Source organism: Moschus berezovskii, chromosome 18 (genome assembly GCF_049115385.1).
Source record: "Moschus berezovskii isolate FMDL1 chromosome 18, NW_MosBer_1.0, whole genome shotgun sequence".
Taxonomy (NCBI): domain Eukaryota; kingdom Metazoa; phylum Chordata; class Mammalia; order Artiodactyla; family Moschidae; genus Moschus; species Moschus berezovskii.
In genome coordinates, this window is record NC_142477.1 from 66616107 (window position 1) to 66641892 (window position 25786).

Genomic DNA, 25786 nt, shown 5'->3' on the forward strand with positions numbered 1-25786 from the left:
TTTCTCAGCTGGGATGGGATGGGATGGTCTTCAACTCTGTCTCCAAAGCCCTTTCTTCTGCACCATGAAACCCCTCATGAGGCTCTTTAATTGCAGCAATAAAGGGATCAAGAGTAGGATACTACCAATTGTATCACTGGTCCCTTGGCTTTTGACTCAGCTGCAATATACACTATGCAGTAAATGGTGCAAGGGCCCCATCACTATTAATTTATGCCGCTCTTTAATGGACTTTTGGCCAAAACTTGTCACCTCAATGTTTCCAAAGTACTATGAAGACAAATTCAATGTTTATACTGGTGTATTCTTTATCATAAGAATCCTAGACTTGGCCTCCTATTCTAATTTACATTACTTCAATTTTTTTTTAAGTTTTTATGTTTGTTACCATATCACTGTGTTCATTTTTGCTATAAGCCATCTCAAAGCCATTGTGAAATAAAGGTAAGTATAAAGAAATAAATTACACTTACTGTGGTGATGACAAAAATAGTCATAAATTTTCATGCTTCCTTATATCCATGGCTTTTGCCATAGAACATAACTCGTCCCAGAAAGAAAATCTATTTCCATACTCCTTAAATCTAGACCGACTTTGTGATCTGCTTTAGACAATAGAATATGACAGAAATGATAGCGTGCTGGTTCTGAGTCTATGCCTCCACCCCTTGCATGCTTTTCTCCCTCTTGGGTCCTTGAGGCAACCATGGTGAACAAACCCATATTAAGACGAGAGACCACTTGGGACCACTGATTCCATTTTCCTAGTGAAAAACCAGCCATACTCCAGAAGCAGAGACACCTGGGCGCTCTGTCATGAACTCCAGATTCATAAAAGAACCCAGCTAAAACTAGTAGAACTAGACTGCTAATTCCAGCCTAAGTAAGCAAAATAAATAATTGTTTTCTTAACTAAGGAAGCAATAGCTACCTGATACACCTATATTTATAATTGCCATGCATATACGCTCATACTGTAAGAAGTGACTTACATAATCTCAGCCATTTTGAGTTGGGCACTGTCCTTGTTTTTTAGCTGATCCTTATACAGGTTTAGTGACTGGCCTTTCCTCTTCCATAGTGTAAAGTAGATTGACCTATTGGATAGTCAAAATAGGAAATGTTAGTTAGAACTCCTTAGCTGTGCACTATTTCACTTGTATACTTTCCCATTTGGCCTCCAATTAGACTGAAAAATGAAGTTTGAAAACCATTTGCAAATTTTTCACATTTTTGCTTAAAGGTTAAACCTTAGATCATTGAAAAGGATGAAGTCAAATTATATGGAAGAACCATCTTATCAGAAAGGTTTTTCCCAAGTCCGATAGGCTTTAAGTTCTGAGAAAGGATCTCTGAAGGATCCAGCCCATTCCCAAGTTGTCTGACATCCCTGAAGGTTACTCTGTAGAGCACTCTGTAGAGACTCTGTAGAGTCTCAGGGGTCCTTTGAGACTACAAATTACTCATTTGGAAGTTTATGGGCTGATACATCTTGAGAATGTCTTTGAAGGAACACGAATGAACGTTCTATTTTCCTGACTACAAAACTCAGTACCGAGTCATGAGCCAAATTCTGTTCTATTGGTCTTTGTCCACCAAGCATCCCTTCCCAATACACGGACATAAATCAGCTCCCAGTGTCAGAATGTAACAATTTCAGGAGACTGAGAAAAAAAAAAAAGAAACCACCAACGTCCTTTATGGCTGGCTCTGCAATCTGTAACCTGTGAGAGTTAAGATCTCTTCCAGTAACAGAGATAGCACAGGCATTCCAGTGGTTGGTTGAATGCTGTATTATGTAAGGATGAAATAAAGAACTGAAGGCTGCTCAGTTATCCCAGCTGTGCTTAAATGGGCAAATACAAATCCATAAACTAAAATTAGAGCAATTTAAAAATTTTTCCACTTGATACCTTACAAAAACAAGATGCACTGAGTTTTTCTCACTTTCATCTTGCTTCTAGTTTGTATTTCACTTTGTTGTTCTTGAGTATTTTATATACTCTATCAATCCCTTCCTTGCCCAAGGACTGTGTGTGTCTGAGTGGACGCACATTGGGGCAATGAGCTTTGGGGACAATGGAGGCAAGGGTGGACGTACCCAGACAATAAGAAGGGGACAAATCCATAAAGTCAAGGAGAACTAAAGACTGTTCAATAATAGAAACTATATACATATGCAATTGAGCAAAAATCAAAAGTATAATGGGTCACATTAAATTTGACAGTCACAAATTTTCCAGAGAGCCCTCCTTAGACCTCAGTTCCTACAATGACAGTTCTAACTCAATTCATTAACTCAAAGCCCCACAGGATTGGCCCTCTGCCAACCAACACCCCTTATCAAATTTGCTTTCTAGTGTTGAATATGAATTCTTGCACCTTGTCTATGAGACTAACCTCCTTTAGACATTTCACTAGTAGTTATTAGGCTAAAAGTCAATCAATCTCCTCTGCAGAAACTAACTTTGAAATGAGGTTCACACTGGTTGGATGTAGTTTGAAATGAGTTCACACTGGTTGAGGCTTTTGAATGACTGGGTCAGGAAGGCAGATGGGTCTGAAAGTTCAGGTGGGAGATGGTATTCAAATGTTGACAAAAGAAGACATGAAGAATTAGCCTCCTGGTTCTGCATCTTGCAGACTTGTTGTGTGGTCTCTTTTAAAAGATAACCATTCTCAGGATTTTTAATGTTGAGAAATGTTCAATCATTTTACTGAAACAGTTATGAAAAAAGACAAGTACTAAACATATGTAGATAGCTTTAGAACTACACGGAAATCCAAAGAAATGTTAAGTTACAAAACTTTATCAATTTAAAATCAGTAAAAATAATTTAAAGAAAAGGGTGATTTTGTTTTTGCTAAAATGAAATAATCCAGATTTTATTTAAGGATAGAAAGATGCATTTGTGTGCTTAATGCCTCTTTTTTCTTTTTCACTTGATTCTTTTGCTTTTGATAAGCTATTGCTTGACTCGTTATTCTTACTTTGTTAAAAAATATTTAATCATCAGTATATTAGACTGACCAGTCATTTAAAACTATGTGCCACAGGTAATACTCTGTAATGACCTGTATGGAAAAATAATCCAAAGAAGAGTGAATATGTGTGCATGCATGACTGATTTACTTTGCTGTACAGCAAAAGGTAACAGTATTATAAATGAACTATATTCAAATAAAACTCAAAAAAAAAACCTGTGCCAAAATGCAATACAGTGGGGGAAAAAAATTAAATTCCATGTAAATAAGTCTTCCAAGTGTTTTTATAACTTCCCATATGTCTCCTTATGACCCGCTCCATGTCCCTGAATAAAAAGACGGGTGCCACTGTCACGCTGGCCAGCAGCACAATCATGGTGTTGATGGGTAAGACTGAGGTCTTTTTGAGCTGGGCTTTCCTAGGTCGCTATTTCTCGAGTGTTTACTTTTTGGAAACAAGTGCAAATTCACATATGGAAACTGAGTAACAATGCGCAGGTACAAGGTCCAGAATTGCTTATAGTAACTTGTATGACAACACAAAACTAAAATTATCACCAAAAACCTATACCTTGGAGAACACATTCAGTGTTTGTAAAACATCTTCCTAGTATACTGTTTTGCCTGGGACAACCTGGCCTTGCTAATAGATTACCTATCAAAGCATCATGAATAACTCTGGGGACTCAGAAAGGCGGTGCTGCAAACTTACTCATATAGTGGGACCTGAGAAGGACTAGATTAAAGACACCTGATAATTGAAAATAAGTTTTAAGAACAGCTTCTAATTTTTAATTTATTTTTCTGCCTTAGAAGACACAAACTAAAAAGTTAAAAATGTTATTACTTTTTAAGAACATTAGCATTTTTATTTAATATATCTGAAAACTAACCTTCAAAGGCTATTTTTGCATTTGTTTCTGGTTTATTTGTCTGATCGAGTCAGAGGCTGTTCCCTCACGTCATTTTAGTATCTCTTGTTGGGAGGGAGGTACGGGGGGAGAAGTCAAATCCTTTCTTTTACACAGAAATGAGCAAAGAACAAAATTAAGGAAGAACACTGTATGTCCCCTTTTAAAAGTTAACCTAAAACCCAAAGATTATTTTGAGTTCTATTTGATAGAGATCATCATTCAAGGGATAGACTTGTCCACAAGTGTTAAATATTCTTTATGAAGTACATTACTTCACCTGTGGCTTCATGAATCCCCCCACATAAAGATGTCCCACCTGTGCAATTACCCCACGCACATATACATCTTCCCCACACCCTGCAGTAATTTAAGTACCAGTCTCCTCCAATGTCCTGTTTCTTCCATAACAGAATATGCAGACTTGGTAGCCCTGGGACTTTGTTTTCTAGCACTAGGTTGAAATAATTCTGGCAACTGGGACCCCAGAGATTTCACCATCTGATTGCCTTAAGATCACCGGCCAACTTAAAGGGTTCAGAGGATTATTGTAATCTTGGGGAAAACATTTTAGAACAAGTCATTATTACTTACAGAAATAGCTTTAAAACTTTCCCAATATATAACTCTACTTAAAATATTACGTAGTGACCTATAAAAATTTGTTTGTATGCTTATTTAAATACCTAACAATTTATATTCAAGGTATAAATCATTTGGATTGCTTTTTAGAAACATATATTCTTCATTCTACAAAGAGGCCCCCCCCAGTCTATTTTTAGACTTTTTTGAGGCAGAGGCAGCTCCTTTTCCTCGACTTTCCTTTCTCCTTAATAATACGATGGGTAGTAGGCACATGACTGTCCTGACAAAGATGTTACCCAGCCTCCCTTGCAGCCAAGCGTGGTCCGTGATTAAGTTCCAGTTAATGGGAGGTAAGCGAAAGTGTCAGAGAGCAGCTTCTGGGAAAGTTACATGAGATTTGGGTGACATACGGCCTCCACCTCTCTTTCATTACTTCACCCCTCCTGATGTCTAGAAGTAGATTCCACTTTGACCATGAACATGAGGTCATACCATACAGGAAACAGCCCAGAGAACTGCTTCAGGACTTTCAGGAGCCCAGCCACCCCACCAGCTCTGCAATGCTTTTGTCGACACTCAGCTGAGAGATAGCTCCTATTTCTTGACCTCTTTTGTTTTTATAATTTTGGATTTCACTGTAACGTGCACATAAACCCAAAGTTCCAGAACGTAATTTGGTGTGAATCAAACTGCTAAGTCGCCAATTTACAGCACTGATACAGCACAAAGATATGTAAACATACAAGAGGCATAAGATCTACCGTGAATAACACAGAACTCCTAAGGCATGCACGTTACGTCTAGGTTGGTCATTTCTATCACTAACAGGGAGAAGAATCATGTTCTGAGTCCACACAGGAGAGTGGGGAAAGGTCATCAACCTGCATACATGCCTGAAGATCAAATGTCAAGAGTTGTTTGAACAGCTTGGTGGGCTCAAATGAGGTAATCCAGACCCACAGACTCTTGGGAATAAGCTGAGTGGCTGAAAGAGAAGCCCAGACAGAGAAGCCCAGAAAGAGAAGGTACGTGGGCCAGGCCGACACCAGCCCAGCTCCCTTTCTCTGGGGCTGACGCAACCTGCCCTACTCCGCCCTAACCTCTGACCTTCTGTACAGCCCCACACAGAGGAAAGCCCTGGGCAACTGCACTCTTGTTCCTTTACCAGCCTGGCTGCAAAAAATAACCCCCAGCTGCTCCAAGAGCGCCAGAGGGCATGGGGCCGGGCCCGACCTCACACTTGGAGTTTGGAGAGGGAAGGGCAGCCCACTCAGGCAAGCATCAGATGCCTGAAGCTCCTTCTTCCTTCCCTGAGTGTGGCAGCTGCCGCAAGAAAGGAAGGGACCCTGAGAATGCTCAGTCACACGTGTTCGGTAAGCACGCAGGAATGGCAGCAGAGGTGGCAGCCATTCCTGGGCGCCCGGGCTCCATTCGACAGGCCGTGAAAAGGCCAGGGGCACAGAGCTAAAAAAGCCCATGGAAAGCCCCCACCCCTGGAGAGTCTGGGTGACACTGAACAGCTCCGGTCTCTCCCAGCATCAACACCGGGAAGGGACAGCTGGTGTGACCTGGGCATGATAAGAAGAAACCAGGCTGAAACCAAAGCAGCAGGAAGTGGAGCCCAGCTGTGTCAAGTAGGCGAGGAAGCCACGTGGTCCCCGGGGAGAATAGGGCGGGGCAGGAAGGACCAAGCCGGGGTCCAGATAAACCAGGAAAGATGGAGGTTTTTAAAGCTCTGTGTTATTTCAAGGCAAAGGGAGTTTATTTAGAGTGGTTGAGCCAAGCCTCCGCTTCATCACATTCTTAATGGGACTCAGACATCGTCTCGGAAGGGATGACACACTTAGATGCTCTGGGGCCCCTTGTTAACAAGGCAGACTTCCTCCATTTCATTCCCCTAGATTCTCGTGCTAAGGCAAAGACTTCTGATGCAGACAACCCTTTTCAGTTCTCAGCCTGACAGTCCTCCAGTCATTCATCTATACACGGGCTCTATGAAAGTGACCAGAGGGTCTCTGCCCAGTAGGCAGAATAGTATCCTAGAACACGTAGATGGACATGCAAGGCCTCCAGCAAAGGACTCTGCCCAACCCGGGTGGCCTGTGTCAGCTTGATAAGTCCTCCAAAGCACCACGCTATCACTGTAGAGCAAGGACTGGGGTGGTGAAGTTGATGATGCAAAATGCTGTTAAGCTTGACTCACCCAGCTTTTTGATGAATTGAGGATCTAGAGACTTGCCTTCTTCCTCTCTCCTCTCTCCATTCCCTTTAGTCAGCTCATAGCTTTTAAGCACTATACCACCTGAAAGCATTCTCTTAGACTCTCTCCAACAAATATGTTCAAGGAGTCCTTTATTCAACGCTATTGAGTATTAGTTCCTATCCTGTCATTGGACTTGTCTTTGCCTACTCCTTACTCCAAACTAACCTCTCAGATTTTCTGAAATTAAATTGGCAAGTATGTGTTGAGTTCATATCAAAAGTATCATGAGTATAATGGGATGAACATATGTAAGGAGCTCAAATTCTATACAGGGAAGGTACAGAGACACACAGGGGCTTCCCAGATGGCTCAGCGGTAAAGAATCCTCCTGCCAGTGCAGGAGATGGACGTTTGATCCCAGGGCTGGGGAGATCCCCTGGAGACAGACATGCAGAAAGAGAAGACAATGTGAAGACACACAGGGAGAAAATGGCCAGCCAGGAAGAGCAGTCTGGAACAGACCCTTCTCTCTCAGTCATCATGGAAACAACCCTACGGACACCTTGATTTTAGACTTCTAGGCTTTAGAACTCTGAGACAAGTCTCTAGGTGGCTTGCTTGATAAACTGTCAGGCTGAGAACTGAAAAGGGTTGTCTGCATCAGAAGTCTTTTCTAGTGGTTTTTCAAGCCACCTAGTCTGTGGTACTTTTCTGAGGAAAAAAAATACAGCTTGGCACATGGGTAAGCCCTGAGTAAGCAAAGGACAATGAGGAAAGCCTTACACGTTAGTGAAACAGCACAATCAAAATAACCAATCGGAATGCCACACACCGTGTGAGAAAATCAGTTTACCTGAAGCAAAACGCTCATGGGGAGAGTGGGAAAGCATGTCTTGTAAGGTGAGGGGTCTTTGCGTCAGCTCATACGAGGCTGTGTTCTCCACTAAGGCATTTGGAATGTGTTCTAAAGGCAGAGGTAACCTTCGATGGCATTTCATCAGGAGCCACGTGAAACAGGGATGGGGATGTGTTAGGAAGACGGTGAGCAAGACGGATTGGACAAAGGAGCCGGGAAGAAGTTTGCTCAGTTACGCGTGGTTCACAAACTCGACTGCAGATTAGAATCACCCGGTGTAATGGGCCGACTGAGGACTTCCAAGGATCGTCATTGCTTATCCCAAAAACCTGATAGAGCCAAAGAGACTTTACCACGGTGCTTTAGGATCTTGAGATGGGGCGATGACCCTGGATTACGCAGAGGGACCCTAAACGTAATCACAAGTATCCTAGTTGCAGAGGAAGCAGAGGGAAACTTGGCTTACAGCAGAGGTGATGTGGCAACGGAGAGAGAGAGACAGAGAAACGGAGAAAACAGGCCTCGTGATGGCCGAGGCTCTCAGCAGACTGACTCACGCCCACCTGCGCCGGAGGGCCACATTCTCATCAGTCTAGATTCGATTCCAGTGCTAATTTCTTCCAGAAACATCCTCACAGACACCCCTTACAAATAATGTTTTCTGAGCTCTCTGGGGATCCCTTAGTCAGGGTGACACATAAATTAGCCATCCTGAGGAGAAATCACCAGAGCAGCAACAGGAGACTCCATATTGCAGCATAAAAACCTAGCGTGTTGGAGGTGGGGGAGGCAAACCCCCAAGGGAGGGGAGAGTACAGAGTCCCATGATGCACAAAGGGTGAAGGGAAGGGTGACTAAGAAACGATGGCAGATTAGAGGCCAGCCCTGACCGTTGAGAACAGTTTCGAGAAGGGGAAGTGGTGGGGGTGGATCATAAAGCAGGTTGCAGGAGGCAGTGGCTGGAGAGGCTGTGGAAGCAGCGGCAGGGGCTGCTGCGGGAGTTCCTGCAAAGAAATCAAGCTGAGGGAAGGAGCGCGAGCCTAGCCAACGAGACAGAGTTAACAAGACGGACATCTGCGTTGGACTGACCTGACCCACCCCTGCCCCCACCACCTCCTGAAATCTGCATTAAACAAACTGTTTAACTTTGCACAAACTCAGTTGCTTTGTTTGGAAAATAGCTGTAAACAATACCAACACAAATAACATCAACATCAAAGGGTTGTGAGGATCAAATGAAAGAGAAGAGGTAAGTGGCCTATTTTAACTGGCTGGTATATAGTAAGTGTTCTAGAATTCAAGGCAGAAACGTGGAAGAGTTTTGGAATCCCACTTTCCGATCAACAGGGTTGACAGGCAAAATACAGGTTTCACAGTTAAATTTTAACTTCAAGACAGAAATAGTATTAGATATGTGTGTCCTAAATATCGCATGGCCATACGTATACTAAAAAACTTATCTTTTTAAAATTAATTTTCCATTGCTGCTGTTAGCAAATTATCACAAACTGACACCAATTTATTATCTTACTGATATGGCTCTCACTACGCTAAAATCAGGGTGTCAGAGGGGCTACGTTCCTGCTGAAGGCTCTAGGGGACAACTTATTCTTTTACCTGGTCCAGTTCCTGAGGCCACCCGCACACCCACCTTTCTTCCACCATCTTGAAAGGAAGAGATGTTGCAGCCTTCCTTAATCACATACAGCCTGGAGGGAGATACATATGGGGGAATCGTAGAATGGAAAGAGGAAGTAACACAGTGTGTAGCTGGGGTTTCAGGGCAGGGGAAACTAGCATTTTTCCTGCCAATTAATCAAAGCATGGTTTATAGGTGGGTTCACAATCATCAGATTTCCCAAGCAGCTGGCGAAGGTTCTCCCTTTGAAGGACACACTTGATTAGATTGAATCCAGCTGCAAAAGCCAGGAGACTCTCCCCATTTCCAGGACCATTAGCTTAATCACATCTGAAAGTGCTTTTGCCATATAAGGTAACACGGTCACAGGTTCCAGGGACTAAGAGAGGAATATCTCTGGTGGGACATTATTCTGCCTACTCCACTGTTAATCTGGAGTTTCCCTGGTGGCTCAGTGGTCAGGAATCCACCCACCAGTACAAGAGAAGCAGGTTCGATCCCTGGGTTGGGAAGGGCCCCTAGAGTAGGAAATGGCAACCCACTTCAGTATTCTTGCCTGGAAAATTCCATGGACAGAGGAGCCTGGCAGGCTACAGTCCATGGGGTCTCAAAGAGTCAGACACTATTGAGCATACACACACATACTCTCTCATAAACCACTGTAAATCTAAAGTTCTAATTCAACTAGGTGACCTCTCGTTGCTTGGGAAATCTGATGATTGTGAACCCACCTATAAACCATGCTTTGATTAATTGGCAGGAAAAATGCTAGTTTCCCCTGCCCTGAAACCCCAGCTACACACTGTGTTACTTCCTCTTTCCATTCTACGATTCCCCCATATGTATCTCCCTCCAGGCTGTATGACGCGAAATGTGTTTGCGTTCAGTTTTATGAAAGAGATCTGTAGCTGTTTGAAGAGAAGAAAACTGTGCGGAGAGAAATTCTACTTTCTTGACTTCCATTATAAAATGAAATTTAGGCTTATGTCATAAGAATTAGTAGGAAAAACAGAAACCATTTTAGGTATTTTGGGCAATAGAAGGAATTTAACACAAGGAACTGGATGCACACAAAACTCCTGGAAGGTCTGGAGGAGAGTAGGTCAGGGAAAGCAACAGCTTTTAAGTTTGTTTCTAGCTTTAGAGACAGGAAGCTTCAGGGACTACAGGAAATGGCTGGCGATGATTTCATCTGCTTCCAGCACTCACTGAGGTGGATGATTCAAAGGGAAATGTCTGGGATCTAATACAAACTCCGGTATCTGTTGAACCCCACACATCTGCTCACTTCTGACAGAGGAGCAATAGCATAACTTCTACCTCTCCTCCCCCTTCCAAGTCCCATGCAATTACCTCTGGTTGTCAGGGAAATGGTAACCCACTCCAGTATTCTTGCCTGGAGAATCCCAGGGACGGGGGAGCCTAGTGGGCTGCCATCTATGGGGTTGCACAGAGTCGGACATGACTGAAGCGACTTAGCAGCAGCAGCAGTCAGCATCAGACTAAAATCTCTTTTGGCAAGGGATGCTGGGAAATGTAGTTCCCAGACTTCCAACCTTAACAATTATAAGGAATTGCGTAACAGACAAGCTGGCCTATACAGCTAAAGAAACACTCCCAAAGAATCGAAGAGAGAAAACTTTTGCCAAAGGAAAAGGGAAAATAATCACCAGTGGTCAGGTTCCTGGTTATTGCAAAATACCAAAATCCCTGTGTTCTGTATCTATCTGTAACTTTATTTTAAAACGATACTTTGGAAATTTGCTGTGGGCTTACCCTGGTCCTAGGATTTAGCCCTAGGATTTCACTGCCTACAAACTCTTGGCCATCAGAATTTTGCTTTCTTGTCTAAGATGGCAACATGTGAAAAGAAGAGTCTTAGTAAATATGTTTGTTTCCAGGGCTAATTCGTGAACCATAAGATATGACAGTTTTATTATCTATTGCTGTGGCACTCTTGCCTAGAAAATCCCATGGATGGAGCAGCCTGGTAGGCTGCAGTCCGTGGGGTCGCTAAGGGTTGGACACGACTGAGCGACTTCACTTTCACTTTTCACTTTCACACATTGGAGCAGGAAATGGCAACCCACTCCAGTGTTCTTGCCTGGAGAATCCCAGGGATGGGGGAGCCTGGTGGGCTTCCATCTATGGGGTCACACAGAGTCGGACACGACTGAAGTGACTTAGCAGCAGCAGCAGCAGCAGCTGTGGCACAAAGTACCCTCTCGAACTTAGTGCTTTAGAACAATAATTCCCCTTTTTGCAGAATTGCCTGCTGGGCTCTTCTGGGTCACTCACTCAGCTGCATTCAGTTGGCTGGGCTGGCAGATCTAAGAGAGCTTCTAGGTGCCCCTCGGGGGCCTGACTCAGTTGCACATGGTCAGACTCTGACTGCCCAGAGGGAGGAAGTGGAAGCCTCCAGACCTCTAACAGCCTGGGCAAGACAGACCTAGAATGTTGTCTCCATTATATCCTATGGCTCAAGGAGAGGCACAATGTCCTGATTCAAGTAGAGGAGGAGAGGGCTCTGCCTCTCAAAGGACAGAAAGCTTGTGCATACAACGAGGGAAGGACGTAATCAGAGCCATCCCCCCATGGATACCTAGGGAAGACTGAATGTGTACAGTAACTGCCTTTGAACAATACACGGGTTAGGGACAGTGACCTCTAACTGGGTTGCTGCTGCTGCTGCTAAGTTGCTTCAGTTGTGTCCGACTCTGTGCGACCCCATAGATGGCAGCCCACCAGGCTCCCCAGTCCCTGGGATTCTCCAGGCAAGAACACTGGAGTGGGTTGCCATTTCCTAGTACAACATATATGTATAACTTTAAACTGACCCAGATCATGTAGTACTGAAGTATTTAGTGAAGGGAAACCTTGTATAAGTACACCCACATAGTTTAAACCCATGCTGTTCAAGGGTCAACTATAAGTACATATTAAGTGTATATTACACATTATATAGTAGTATATATACAGGATACGGGCTTCCCAGGTGGCTCAGTGGTAAAGAATCCACCTGCCCATGCAGGAGACTTGGGTTTGATCCCTAGGTCGGGAAGATCCCGTGGAGATGGCAACCCACTCCAGTATTTTTGCCTGGGAAATACCATGGACAGAGGAGCCAGGTGGGCTACAGTCCATGGGGTCCAAGAGTCTCATATGACTTAGAGACTAAACAAAAAAACATATATAGTATACACATATGCTACTGCTAATCTATTCGTTGAATATTAATAACGTTTAATGTATTTTTAAAATTTTAGTAAGTGTAACTTATGAACAGAAGATTGTATATTATTTTTTTACACTCCGCTGTGAAGATCATGGACCTATCCTTCTGTCTTGGGTTTTCTCAGTAAGTCCCTACCCTTGCAAGCCCCTTCTACTACCCTTGAGGTGACACTGAGATTTTGCTCCCTCTTTTTATCCTCTTCTTGTTGCCTAGATATATCAAGTATCAGAACTCAGCATTGTTCCACACTTCACAGCAGATAGCTAAGAATACATGAACTCAAGCATTGTGAAATCTTAAGGCTTATAGTTGGGTAAAGCAGATTTGCTCTTCTTTTATAAATGTTGTTACATTTTTAGGACCCCAATGTTTGTATAAATACATATGGGTACTCGGGCACCCTCATCCCTCTGAAAAAAAAACATTCAGGGATTAAGCGTTGATTAGAATTATGTTCTTTCAATAGAGTAGAAGCCTGAGAATAACCTCAGCTTATAGGAGGCAGGTGGGTGCCTTATCATCTGTCTCCAGAGTTCCAGCACAGGGGCTAGCAAACAGTAGATGCTTAATAGATGTTTGTTATGCTAATGACTGACCCCTTACCTCTAACTATCTTGTACATACTGCCTTTTTTGTGTGTGTGAATGGAAATGTACACTTCAGTTTCTAAGTAGTTACCAAGAAACTCTGAAACACACAAACAGATGCATTTCATAATACAAAAATCAAACTCTAATCATCACAGAAAATGTCAGAAGGAAAAGGACGAAAAAATATTGGATATTGTAGTTGTGAGTGCTCTATCCTTTTAGTTTTGAGTACAAATTAATTTCCTTCTAATCTTTAGGGGGGGAAAATGTGTGGAAGCAGAAGAGGAGACGAGACAGACGCAAGGGTGGAGGATTTTAAATGATCCCTTGTCATCTGCAGTTCCTATCTCAGCCAGGATCATCTCCAAACAGGCCTCAGTGGAAGAGAAGATGGAATCGGAGGCCAGCTTCCTTGTTAATCAAACACGAGGCTGCTGTGTGCACAGTCCTGATGTCCAGGCTGCTGAAGGCGCTGATAGCTGAGGCAGAGGCACGGGAGAGCCTGATATCGGCGGGCCACTCTCGTGCCTCTGGCTGCCAGAGGTCATGCCTGGCTCAGGGACCTGATTCACAGCCTGGAGGTGGAGGGAGCGGGGTGGGGCTTTCCCTTTCTCAGCTTGACTATAATTTACCCTGGTGTTCTGTCTGGCTCCCCTCCGCTTCAGAAGGGAGACTGGAGGGCTTGCCTACATACACAACAGAGTCCTAGGAAACTTTCTCAGTTGGTATTTCGAAACGAGCACTGAAGGCAGCCTGTCAGGCAAGTGCTGAGAAGCCAGAAATGTGTGCAGGGGTGTGTGTGGGTGGGGGGTTGGAAGGGAACCTGGGCTCTGACTAGATGCCTTTTGTTCCTTTCATTCCAGGCTGCTGTTCCCACTGTTTGGACCAAGGTGTTTTTTCTCCCCCAAATGCAAAAGCTGGAGCTGCAGGAACAACACACCCCTGGCCCTTTGTACAAATAAACCCTGGGCAGCGAGCTACAGCCGGAAGCAAGAGAACTGCTCCCGCTGAAGGTGCTGACAGCTCACCTCAGGGCTCCCGTCCAGCAGGCAGATGGGGAGCGAGGCTTCTGGGGCTCCCGCCACTGGATACAGGGTAGTTACCCTTAGTGAGACCTGAAAATAAAATCAGGATAGTGCTAGGCAGGCTTCAGACCTGCTGATCAGTCGGTTACAGGGAAGACCTTTCTTTTAGGTTTTTCAAAGCCTGTGCTCCTTAAGCTGGGTCCTGCTCCCCAGCCTCTGGGCCATCCCCCTGAAACGAAAAGGTTGGGCCAGAGGGTGTTCCCACTTCCTCTGATCCCATGACCTTTAGCTGTCAGGACTATGGAGACCAGCAAGGGCCTGGAAAAGCCAAAAGAGTGGAAAATCCCCAGATAGTCTTCACCTTGGAATATCAGTACTTGATTTGGAATGCGCATGCGCGACCTCATGAAGTCACACAATAAAGATCTGACATAGAAGCTTTCCATGGTTTCTCCACTCTGCCCCTTTAAATCCTGAAGGAGTCTGCTCACCTTTCCAAAGAGATTTAAATACCTGCTTAAGCCTTCCTCAGCTGCTTCCCTGCCCCCATCCCGACTAGTCTTTCCAGTTTCTCTATCTAGTTAGCACTTCCTCAGACTGGGAGAGGGGGTGACGTTTGGTTTAAAAGCCCTCACTACAGGAAAGGGCTGCAGTTCCTCTCTGAACCCCTCTTTTTTTTTTAAATGATTGCACACGTATATTTAACAGTACAGTTTTACACAGAATGCTAAAAGCACTTTTTCTTCATATTTTGCAGAAGGCCTGGAAACATATGGACTTTCTATTAATATTCATACCATGGCACAGACAAATCTAACTCCTAAATAGATGCATTGCAAGTCACTTAGAGTATGAAGGCTTAATGGCAAAAATGAAGGGAGAGAAAAGAGTAAGTGTATTTTTATAAAACTGAAGGAAAAATATATTTACGAAATAGTAAATAAAATTAAATATGGTCTTATGCTCCCCAAAGGAGATGATGCCCAATTTGGAGCGATGACTACTATGTCCAAATAATCTCCATTTGGAATCTCTGTGATTGCAGAGATGAACTGCAGTTTAAGTTGTATCTTAAGCAGTTTACAGAGAGAGAAAGAGTTATTAACCAGGTTTTGAAACAACCAACATGATACATAAGAGATCACGCCATCTCTGACTTTGTTTCTCTTACAGCGCTACATGCATAGCCCCATTTTACAGATGGGAATACTGACTCTGAGATAATGAAGTTATTCAAAACTATCAAGGCTCTTTAAAAGGTCAGATGAAGAGCAGAAACCAAGCCTTCTGATTCACAACACTCCCCCCACTCCACAGCACTGTTTAAAATATTGATCATCTTTCTGGAGGAAATAACTTGGCCTTCCATGTTCACCTATCATTGGATTGAAAGAGTGGAAAAATGGAATAAGTGCGAAGAGGTCAGTTCAAACGCTTCTTAAAGGTATTTGACTCCTTTCTTGCTATGCTCAAAAGCTGCTTCTGCTTCCAGGATTTTCCAGAAACTCATAATCACAAAACCTGTAGCTCTTTTTGTCATGTGTAACTACTTAAAACCGTGCAGGCAGGGTCCAACCCAAGGGCCACCTTTCTGTTATGTGAGATGATAAAGCTACAGCATTCACTGGGTATTATAGAGGGTAGGACACCCTCTCCAGAAGTATCACTTTGGTGGTCATGTTCCTTGCTTTGACAGTGTCCTTTAGTACATAGAGAAGTGTGCTACTGCCCACTGGGACTTTTTCCTGTTTAATGTGAAAGGGAAAGAAACTTAAACTAATTGGAATATGAATTTGGAAAAGATATTGATATGTTCATTTTTTCTAATGCAATACTTATGAAAAGATATAATTTCAGTTCTGACTCTGCACAATTCACTGGTGGTTTTATAAAGCAAAGCTCATTTTGATTTGTTTTAAAATTCAGTTAAAAACATTGTTGATGAGTGTTACTGGGGGTTTCATGTCAAGGATTTTATATTTTCATGGTTCTGTTTTGTTGAGGTACTGAAAAGGTCTATGAATATTCAGAGTATGAATTTGATCCAAGAAAAAAAGAAAAAGATAAAAAACCAAAACACACACAAAAAAACAAAAAGCCTCAAGAATGCAAAAATTTTTTGAAAATCACTAAACAATAGGCTTCTGATGGCCATGATTTAAACAAGATGAACTGCAAAGTTTGTCAGTCCATTTTGGATTAAAAAATAGCAGATCCTTCTTTTTCTAAATTTCCTTAATCATCTCCTTTACAATGGTTTTCTATGCCCAAAGCAAACCATTTCATTCTCTAAAGACCTCTGTCCTGACTTGAACTTTGTACTGACTTGACAGAAGCAGTTTCTGGTTCTGTATTTCACAGGGTTTGTTGGAGGAGGTTTTCAGGGAGGTCACGTTGAGAAGTCTGAAATGCGCAAGGATATGTGAGGAACTTTTTTCTGCAACCCAGATGCCCAGAACCCAATCAGCAGAACCAAGAGGGAGATATGCAAACAGGAGGCTCTGTTCCAAGGACATCCCTACCTTTGGCTAACTCACTCATTTTGATAGCACATTTATCTGGTGATGTTGCTTTGGCAAAAACAGTATGGTGGTTTTGAGTTCTTTGAGTGTCGCTGGTGGTTTTAAATGCCTTTTCCCCCAGTGAAGTAGTTCACACACATTTCTTAGCCACAAAAGAGTTCAACAAAATGCCTTAGAAAATGAACACTTCCTCTGGACTCTTGCCCTTCTTCATCATCACACACATACAAGTTTCCCTTGTGGGAAACTTCCCATTTCTTCTATTCTTCACCCCAATGGAGCTGGTTGTTTGGATTTTTATCATCAACTTAATTGCTTCATTTTGGTTAAAGATCATTTACTGTAATCACTGAAGATGTCTACTCATCAGAGGTCTATTAAACCTGCAGCTTTTGTTTAACTTTTGTATTTATTTTTAAATTGATATATTTATGGTACAATATTATGCTAGTTTCAGGTCTACTAAAAGTAACAATTTTTAAATCAGATTTCAAAGGTCTCAGTTTTCTCATCTAAAAAAATGAAGATGGCAACGGGACCGCACTCAGAGGGACTGAGAAAATTATACTGAGAAGATTCCAGTAGACCACCTTCTAGGTGTTCTGTAAGTGTCTGATGCAATTATCCTAACTTCAGACAGGCCTCTTTCACTCTCTGGACTCGAGTCAGGCTGAGGTGGGCATCTTCAGACATCCCTGAGAGGACGTGGGGAGAGGCGTCAGTGACACAGTTTATGGTAAGCCATCCTTAGGGGGAAGCTTCCAGTCTCCCTCAGCTTGTCTTATCTGCAGAAGTGTACGTTTTCCCTTTCAGATCAAGGGATAAAGAGGCACCCCAAATCGCTACTCCTTCTCTGCCAATCCCAAGCCTCACACTGAAGTGATCTGTGAGGGGAAAACATAAGGTTCCTCCTCCACATTAATTTTAATAGTTGCATTTCAAGCAGCAGACAATAAGCAGGCTTTTCTCTTTCCTTTATAAGGTGGCCAATCTGGAGGAAGGAGAAAGACTCGGAATAAGACTGGCACCAAGAAACAGGGTAAGACCAACATGTTCAAGTACCATGAATGGTACTTCTCTGATCATGGAAGTACCTGTGCCATCACCAGCTCACCAGGTGCAGTGAGTCATGGGCTCCCTCCCTGCCCCTTGTCACTGCCGAAAGGAAAGAAGTGACAGTGGCAGCTCCTGGGATGCTGCACGTGTTTGCAACTTGGAGGGGATTTTCTCATCCCTTCCTCGTTCTTGTCTGCATGCCTACTACTGCTGGGGCACCTCTGACAGTCCACCTGCAACCTCTTCCGAGATCCTCTTCCATGTTGTCCCAGGAGCTGCTTGGTTTTATCTCTTAGGATCTGAAAATGTTCTAGCCAAAGGTTTTTTTTCTTTTTGGTCATATTCATGTGCTCAGGTTTTTGTCAAGTAGGGGATATAAGGGGGTTAACTGCTCTAGCTTTTTCTCTCTCTCAGAAACTCAGCCAGTGCCACATCAACACAGAATTAGGAATCCTGAGCTCAGAACTCCTGCTTTGTCTCTAAGATTATCCAACCTGTAAGAAATACCAGAACTTTCCTGAGATCCCTATCAGCTGGACATGAATCAGTATCTCACCTGAAAGAGGTGGTTTCTACATTAGATTTCAGAGTGATAGATGAACTAAACATATCTCCCTGCCTTCTAATATTTACTTGGACAAAATACATTAGTTCTTACCCTGAGTCACAGGGGTTAATGCTTAGGAGGCAGCCTGCTTGCGTGTGCACTTCGCCACCTGTTGGCTACATGACCTGGAGCTCAGGTCTTTACTTCCCAGCACCTCAGTTTCCTCATCTGTAAAACAGACACAGGAATCATATAACCGGCAGGGTTCATGGCAGGCAGACTGCCCAGCAATAGTAAAGACTCTGGTGATACAGGCTATCAATGACCCCGGCATGGAGAAGAAGGAGCTTCCAAATTCCAATTCAGCTCAACATTTAGGTTGGTATAAATAAGCCCAGTTTCCCAGGTGGCTCAGTGGTAAAGATGAATGCAGGAGACACAAGAGACACTTTGATCCCTGGGTCAGGAATATCACCTGGAGTAGGAAATGACAACCCACTCCAATAGCCTTGCCTGGGAAATCCCATGGACAGGGGAGCCAGGTGGGCCACAGTCCTTGGAGTTTCAAAGAGTCAGACACGGATGAGTGAGCGTGCATGCACAAATAAGCACAACACATTCTTCACTGCACATCTTTTCCCACTCACATCCCTGGTTCTTTCCCCACTGACTTGATAACTGGTTTTCTGCCTCTTTCCCTGACCCCTCCCAGCTCCAACTTCCCAGGTACTTCTGCCCAAAGAGATCTCTCCTGTTTCCTTGCTTGTGGGCTTCCCTTGTGCCTCAGCTGGTAAACAATCTGCCTGCAATACAGGAGACCTGGGTTCCATCCCTGGGTTGGGAAGATCTCCTGGAGAAGGGAAAGGTTACCCATTCCAGTATTCTGGCCTGGAGAATTCTGGCCTGGGGTGGCAGAGAGTCAGTCAGGACTGAGTAACTTTCACTTGCAACCCTCATTCTTGCTTTTCATTTTCTACGGATTCAATGGACATGAATTTGAGCAGACTCCAGGAGATAATGGAGGACAGAGGAGCCTGGGGTGCTGCAGTCCATGGAGTAACAGAGTCGGACAGGATTTACAGGTTGAACAACAACCACCTTTACATTCAAAGCAGAACTGTAAAAGGATTCCTTTTAAGCCACCCATAAAGGCAGCCCCACTGCTGGGTGCATGCTGGAGACGCGCAGTTGGGAAAAGTGGAATGCCTGGGCTATGGAGACCTTTCTCAGAAACTTGCGACTTGAGTGCAAACCACTTTGTGATCTCCCAGGTGGAACCTCTGGGTGCTGCAGGGCTGCGCAGAGATTTGCACATCCTGAGCACAGGACTGTGAAGTCCGGGAAGGGAGCGTGCGCTGCGTGCCGAGGGGACTATTCCAGTAATAGCTGCAGCCCGGGAGGATGGTGTGGTGACTCACGCCCCTGGCGCACGTCCCCAGGCAGCGGTGTGGGCGGGGACGCGCACCAGGACAAGGGGGATTTACCTGGGGAGGCCGCCTGCAGACACTGACTCGGGAGGGAGCCGGGGGCACTAGGGCAGCGACGCTGACTCACACGGGAAAGCCAGAGGGCAATGACCAAATTTGAAAGAGCAAATCGCCTCTTCCTGGGAAGCTCTTAGAGAAACAGGAAGTGATCAGCTGGTACCAAGCTCAGGAAGGGAAAATCACCTGTCGTCCTGCCTCTGTGCTTGCTGAAATTTATCAAGATGAGCCTCGGCTGAATGCAGCACTGTGCTTGAGAAGTGAGATGCATCATTCCCATTCCTTGTGCTTCCCCCCTCCTCCTCCCCCCTCCACCCCACCCCCACCCTGTCATTTTCAAAGCCTGCTGAGGGAGAATCCTGGTTCAAGTTCATTCCTACCCTCATGTGGAATTATTACTAATATAGCTAACATCTAGTCACAGATATCTGTTATCACAGATGACTAGATAACATCCAGTCATCTAGCAAGCCCTGGGAGTTAGCGATGGACAGGGAAGCCTGGCGTGCTACAGTCCATGGGGTCACAAAGAGTTGGACACGACTGAGCGACTGAACTGAAGTGAACATCTAGTCACAGCCTCCACGTTCAGTTTTTTAGGCTGTGATTAACTGAAGCGGTGGCCAGCTGAGAGGGTACTCTGCCCACCGAGATAAGAGCCGGGACACCAGCCTAAGCCAGTCCAGAGGAAAGGAAATCTTTTCTGATCTATCTACCCAAAGGAGAACAGCATTTTTTTCTAAATAGTACAGCATTCTGCATGCTAGCAGTGGTCCTGTTTACTGAGAACTTACTTCTATGCCTAAGTCTGCGTGAAGAATTTCATACACATCGGCACATTTAATTCTTACAGCAATCCTAAGAAGCTAATTCTTGAAAGTGAAGTCGCTCAGTCGTGTCCAACTCTTTGTGACCCCATGGACTGTAGACTGCCAGGCTCCTCAGTCCATGGGATTTTCCAGGCAAGGATACTGGAGTGGGTTGCCATTTCCTTCTCCAGGGGATCTTCCCGACCCGGGGGTTGAACCTGGGTCGCCCGCACTGCAGGCAGACTCTTTACTGCCTGAGTCACTTTCAGGATCCTTTTTGAAGGGTGAGGGAATGGAAATACAGAGAGGTAGGGGGAGCTGCCTCACACCACACAGCTATTTCTGTCAGGTTTGGGCTTTGTCACAGGCCATGCCCCCTCCCGATATGATTTAGTCCTAGTTGATGAGGAGGAGGAGGATGGTGATTTAAGTCTTTGGATGACTTTTTTGTAGCCTGTGTTCTCAGGGGTTTTTCAGTTAGCCTACTGAACCTTTAGGGAGAACTGGGAAGGTGGAGGATTGGGGAATTCTAAGAGAGATGGGCTCCATCCTTCCAGGGCCAGGCTGCCCCAGGGCCGACCTATGCACAGGATGGGGCTGAAGTGCCCCTGGCTGAGTAGTGGGTCTGGGAAGGAGGTCCCATTCAGCACAGGGCAACGGGCCCTCTTGAAGAGCATAGACTTGCTGGCCACCATAACTGTTCAGGAAACTTTTATTTTTGAAAAGGACCTGGAAACAGTTTGCTCACAACCACAGGTAAAGGATCTTGGTGGGGGAGCAGGGGCTGGTGGAGAGCAATCTGTAACACCATGAATTGCCCTGAAGAAAATCTTAGGAAAAGAATATATAGGTAGGAGTTGCCTGGGGCCATATTTTTTGAGCCTGTTTTCCAATGGCTCTGCAAAACTAAAGATGTTCAGGTGTCAAAAAACAAAAGATTTGGAAAATGAGGGCAGATAAGGATCTGTGTTTCAGAGGGTGGCTTACACCCCCAGACTCAGGTGTAGACGGTTCCTGAGACCAGAGGGTGAGGGGCCTCCTCTAATTTCCCACCAGGCCTCCCTCCTGCTTACAGGAGTAGCAGGCTTGACCTGGGTTGTGATAGGAAAAGCAACATGAAGGCATGGGGCCCAGAAATTTCTCTCCAGGCTCCGTGACACTTTTCCTTACATGGTTTCCCTTGGTCTCTGGAAGCAGTGGGATCTATAAGACTATCCGCATGAAAGTGCCTGAGAGGGATCATCTTCCTCCCTTTGACATCTGCCATCTGGGTAGGGATTTAGACATCTTGACAGCTGACTGAGAAGATTAAGGCAGGTAAGGAGCCTGGAAGAAAAGCTATGACCAACCTAGACAGCATATTTAAAAAGCAGAGACAATACTTTGCCAGCAAAGGTCCATCTAGTCAAAGCAATGGTTTTTCCAGTAGTCATGTATGGATGTGAGAATTGGACCATAAGGAAAGCTGAGTGCCAAAGAACTGATGCTTTTGAACTGTGATGTAGGAGAAGACTCTTGAGAGTCCCTTGGACTGCAAGGATATCCAACCAGTCCATCCTAAAGGAAATCAGTTGTGAATATTCATTGAAAGGACTGATGCTAAAGCTGAAACTCCAATATTTTGGCCACTTGATGCGAATAACTGACTCATTGGAAAAGACCCTGATGCTTGGAAAGATTGAAGGCAGGAAAAGAAGGGGACGACAGAGGATGAAATGGTTGGATGGCATCACTGACTCGATGCACATGAGTTTGAGCAGGCTCCAGGAGTTGGTGATGGACAGGGAAGCCTGGCATGCTGCAGTCCATGGGGTCACAGTCAGATGTAACTGAACAACTGCACGAACTGAAAGGAGGTGTCAGATGGCCAGTGAGATGGGAGACAACTAATGAGATCAGTCAAGGCACCTAATAAGGGGAGTGGAGTCTCCCATGTCAAAGACCAATTCTGCTAACTCCCTTCTTCTTTATGATTAGAGACAGAATTGTCCCTTATTCCCTCCCCTGCACAGACAGGCAGCTGGCTGGGAACCTGTCTCCTGGGGGCAGACCACTCCTCGATGGAGCCAAAGCTGCAGTCAATCCCTCTCGAAAGGAGCAAGATACAAAGGCCAGACTTTGGCTACCACACTTCCTTGTGTTTGGTTCATGAAGTTTGAAGGCCCTCAATGGGTAGAAATAAGGAGAGGCAGGTTCTGAGTACTTTCCTTGTGAGCAAACCTTTGGGATCACAAAGCATCAGTGAAGCTGGGCAAAGGGACAGCCTCTTAGGGCTCAGCTCTGTCTCCACAAATGTAAAACAGGTCAGCTGATCACAGAAGGTCCTTTCAGCTCTAGTGTTGTGTCATTCCTTAACACGTAATGCTGTTTATCTGACACACACTTAGATGTGTGCCTGTCTAGAGAGACACCACATAGGTGTTTAACTTAGGTGAAGTCAATCATATCAGTTCTGTCTTTTTACATACTTAAAAATAAAAGTGCTGTAGGAGTACATTTTACATACATATGTGTGGGGCAGGGGCTATCTCGCTCCTATGACTGTGCACCCACCCTCATGGCCCCTGCTTCCCCTCACTGCCTACACTGCCTGCTGTGCCCGGTACTAGGGAAAACATAGCACGTGAAGCACATTCAGAAAAGCCGTTGGTGATTTACAGGAGTCTGATTCCCCTCCAGGGAATATTTGCTTTGTCCAATGCAGGAGGAAAGGGACAGTGGTGGAGGCTGGGCCCTCAGACCATTCCCTCTGGTCTGAATGACATTCAGAGGTGTCATTCACCTCTGGCCTCTTCCAAGGCGTGTTGAGCAAAATTTCTGGTCAAATCAGATTGTGTGGGTTGAGAAAAAGGAGGTTGGTAAGTGAGGGAAAGAGCTCAATGATTTTTAAATGGCATCATTCCAATCTGACCAAATATACCAAGGAACCTTCCCTTCCAAGAGCAGTGACTGATGAAAATTCCAAGTTCTTCCTCTGCTTCCCCCTACACCATATATATGAGCTACTGCTCTTCTCCATTTGTCAAGACATAGGTGGATGGCCAACTTCCCATATAAATGACATCTTTTCCCCTTTGAGCTAGCATTTCCCTTGAGGGGGCAGAAAGATATAGGCATCAGTGCTGCTCGTCTCCACGACTCCTCCAAGTTCCCATAACTGGTATGTTTCCCGTCTAGCAGAAAACACATGCACCTGCCCTGCAGAGCCCAAATGACATGTTGTGACCCCACTGTGTGCCAGCTGCCCCATCTGGAGAGTTCCTGCCTGAGTTTCTCTCTGTTCCTAGACTATCTTTGACACGGTGACCCATTTTACCTCTTTTTGTCCATAAGTGGCTGTTCCTCAGGGAAAGCTGAATCACCTTGTATCCACAACAATGCAAGCGATTCCCAAACATCAGACGCCTTCCTCTGTTTCAGAGTTCTGAACAGGCTTTGAAGGGAACTTCACAAAGCAGTTACCCATGGGTTAACACCTGGTAGGAGGTGGTGCAATTTGAAATATAACGTCACAAGCCACCTCAAATTCACTAGAGATAAAGATCTGAAGCACAAAGACCATTCTCCTCTAAGCAGGCCAGCATATTTCCTTCCAACCTAGCAGTAAGCCCAGTGTCACAGCAGCATTCCAGCATGGTCCTGACTTAGCACAAAGCTGCCATGTTGCCATGGCTTCATTTGAGCCCTGGCACTAGTCAGCCTCATCTTACCATATATAAGAAATCAGATAGAGGCTTGTTGGCTCCTAAAAGATGGAATTTGCCTTGATTCTCTGTACCACGCACAAGCAAGCAGTCATTTATAATTGCCTGGAAACCAGCATCACAAACGCTGATAAGTAAATGTTCAATTGAAGCCAAATTCCTCTTTCTATTCATGAAAGGAGCTTGGATGCCCACCCTCAAGTGTCAGTCATCTTGAATCACGCTGGTGCTGATTTGAGCTAACGTTTATTTTTCCAAAGTAGCATCTCCCATTAAGCCAAACGATGCCTTCAGGCACATTATTCCTTTAAAATGTTATACTGTATTTGAATAGAAAAGAACTTTCAGTCAGTTCAGTTCAGTTCAGTCGCTCAGTCGTGTACGACTCTCTGCGACCCCATGAATCACAGCACGCCAGGCCTCCCTGTCCATCACCAACTCCCGGAGTACACTCAAACCCATGTCCACAGAGTCGATGATGCCATCCAGCCATCTCATTCTCCGTTGTCCCCTTCTCCTCCCGCCCCCAACCTTTCCCAGCATCAGAGTCTTTTCCAGTGAGTCAACTCGTCGCATGAGGTGGCCAAAGTATTGCAGTTTCAGCTTTAGCATCAGTCCCTCCAATGAACATCCAGGATTGATCTCCTTTAGAATGGACTGGTTGGATCTCCTTGCAGTATAAGGGACTCTCAAGAGTCTTCTCCAACACCACAGTTCAAAAGCATCGATTCTTCGGCGATCAGCCTTCTTCACAGTCCAACTCTCAAAGTGGAAAAAAGAGTAAGTCTGTTTGGGTGGTTGGTTATATCACCAGGGTTAAGTGTCTGCACTGTAAGTTACTATTTTGAACCAAGAGTTTTCATATAATTGGACCCAAAAGGAAAGCATAGAAAAATTTGAAGCAGAAATTTACTTACTGTAATGGATTATAACCAAAGAATAAGTAAATCACATTCAGGAACAGAAAAGAAAGAAAAGTGACATCTTTAAAAAGCTGTCAGCTTTTCAGAGCAAAATGCCTTCCCCACAGTTCCCCTCCCCCACCCTCAACTCCCCTTCCCACCTCAGCCAGGACCTCAGTGACCTTATGCTCTTCCCATCATTTCTCTTTTTCCAAATTTGCCTAATGGAAAAGATCTGAAGCTCATTTTCATTGTGGTATAAATGACTGATAACATAAGTGTTACATGTTTTCAGATCATTCATTTCTTTTAACATACTTGCTAATGCTTTAGGCTAAAGGCAGGAACTAACCGGAATTTGAGCAGCCGGACCACAGGGGAAGGATTTTTGTCTGTGAAGCTGGTGCTTTTCGGGGAATGCCTTTCCAACCCAAGTGAGATCTTGATAGCCAATAGGTTTTAGAGCTATTAATGAAAATATATCATTGAACATGGGCTAAAACAAAATATTTGATAAGCATATTTTTTAAAAAAATAGTTGTGTGCCAGGAATTTAAGTAGCCTCAGCACAAAAGATTTGGGCATTTGGTAAAAATAGCAAGATATGAACACTGAGAAGAAAAACACACAACCAGTTCATTTTGGTCTCTCAGTCGTGTCTGACACTTTGCAATTCCCTGTCCATCACCTACTCCCGGAGTTTATTCAAACTATTGTCCATTGAATCGGTGAT

General features: G+C 44.4%; 1 long non-coding RNA gene across 1 annotated transcript; it reads right to left on the bottom strand.

Moving 5' to 3' along the window:
* Positions 1 to 992: 992 nt before the first annotated feature.
* Positions 993 to 19775, bottom strand: LOC129553209 (uncharacterized). The gene is made up of 3 exons (XR_008685416.2): positions 19639 to 19775; positions 18266 to 18382; positions 993 to 1097 (listed from the first exon to the last, which is right to left on the bottom strand). It is a non-coding gene; the product is annotated as an uncharacterized LOC129553209 (long non-coding RNA).
* Between the last annotated feature and the right edge of the window lie 6011 nt (positions 19776 to 25786).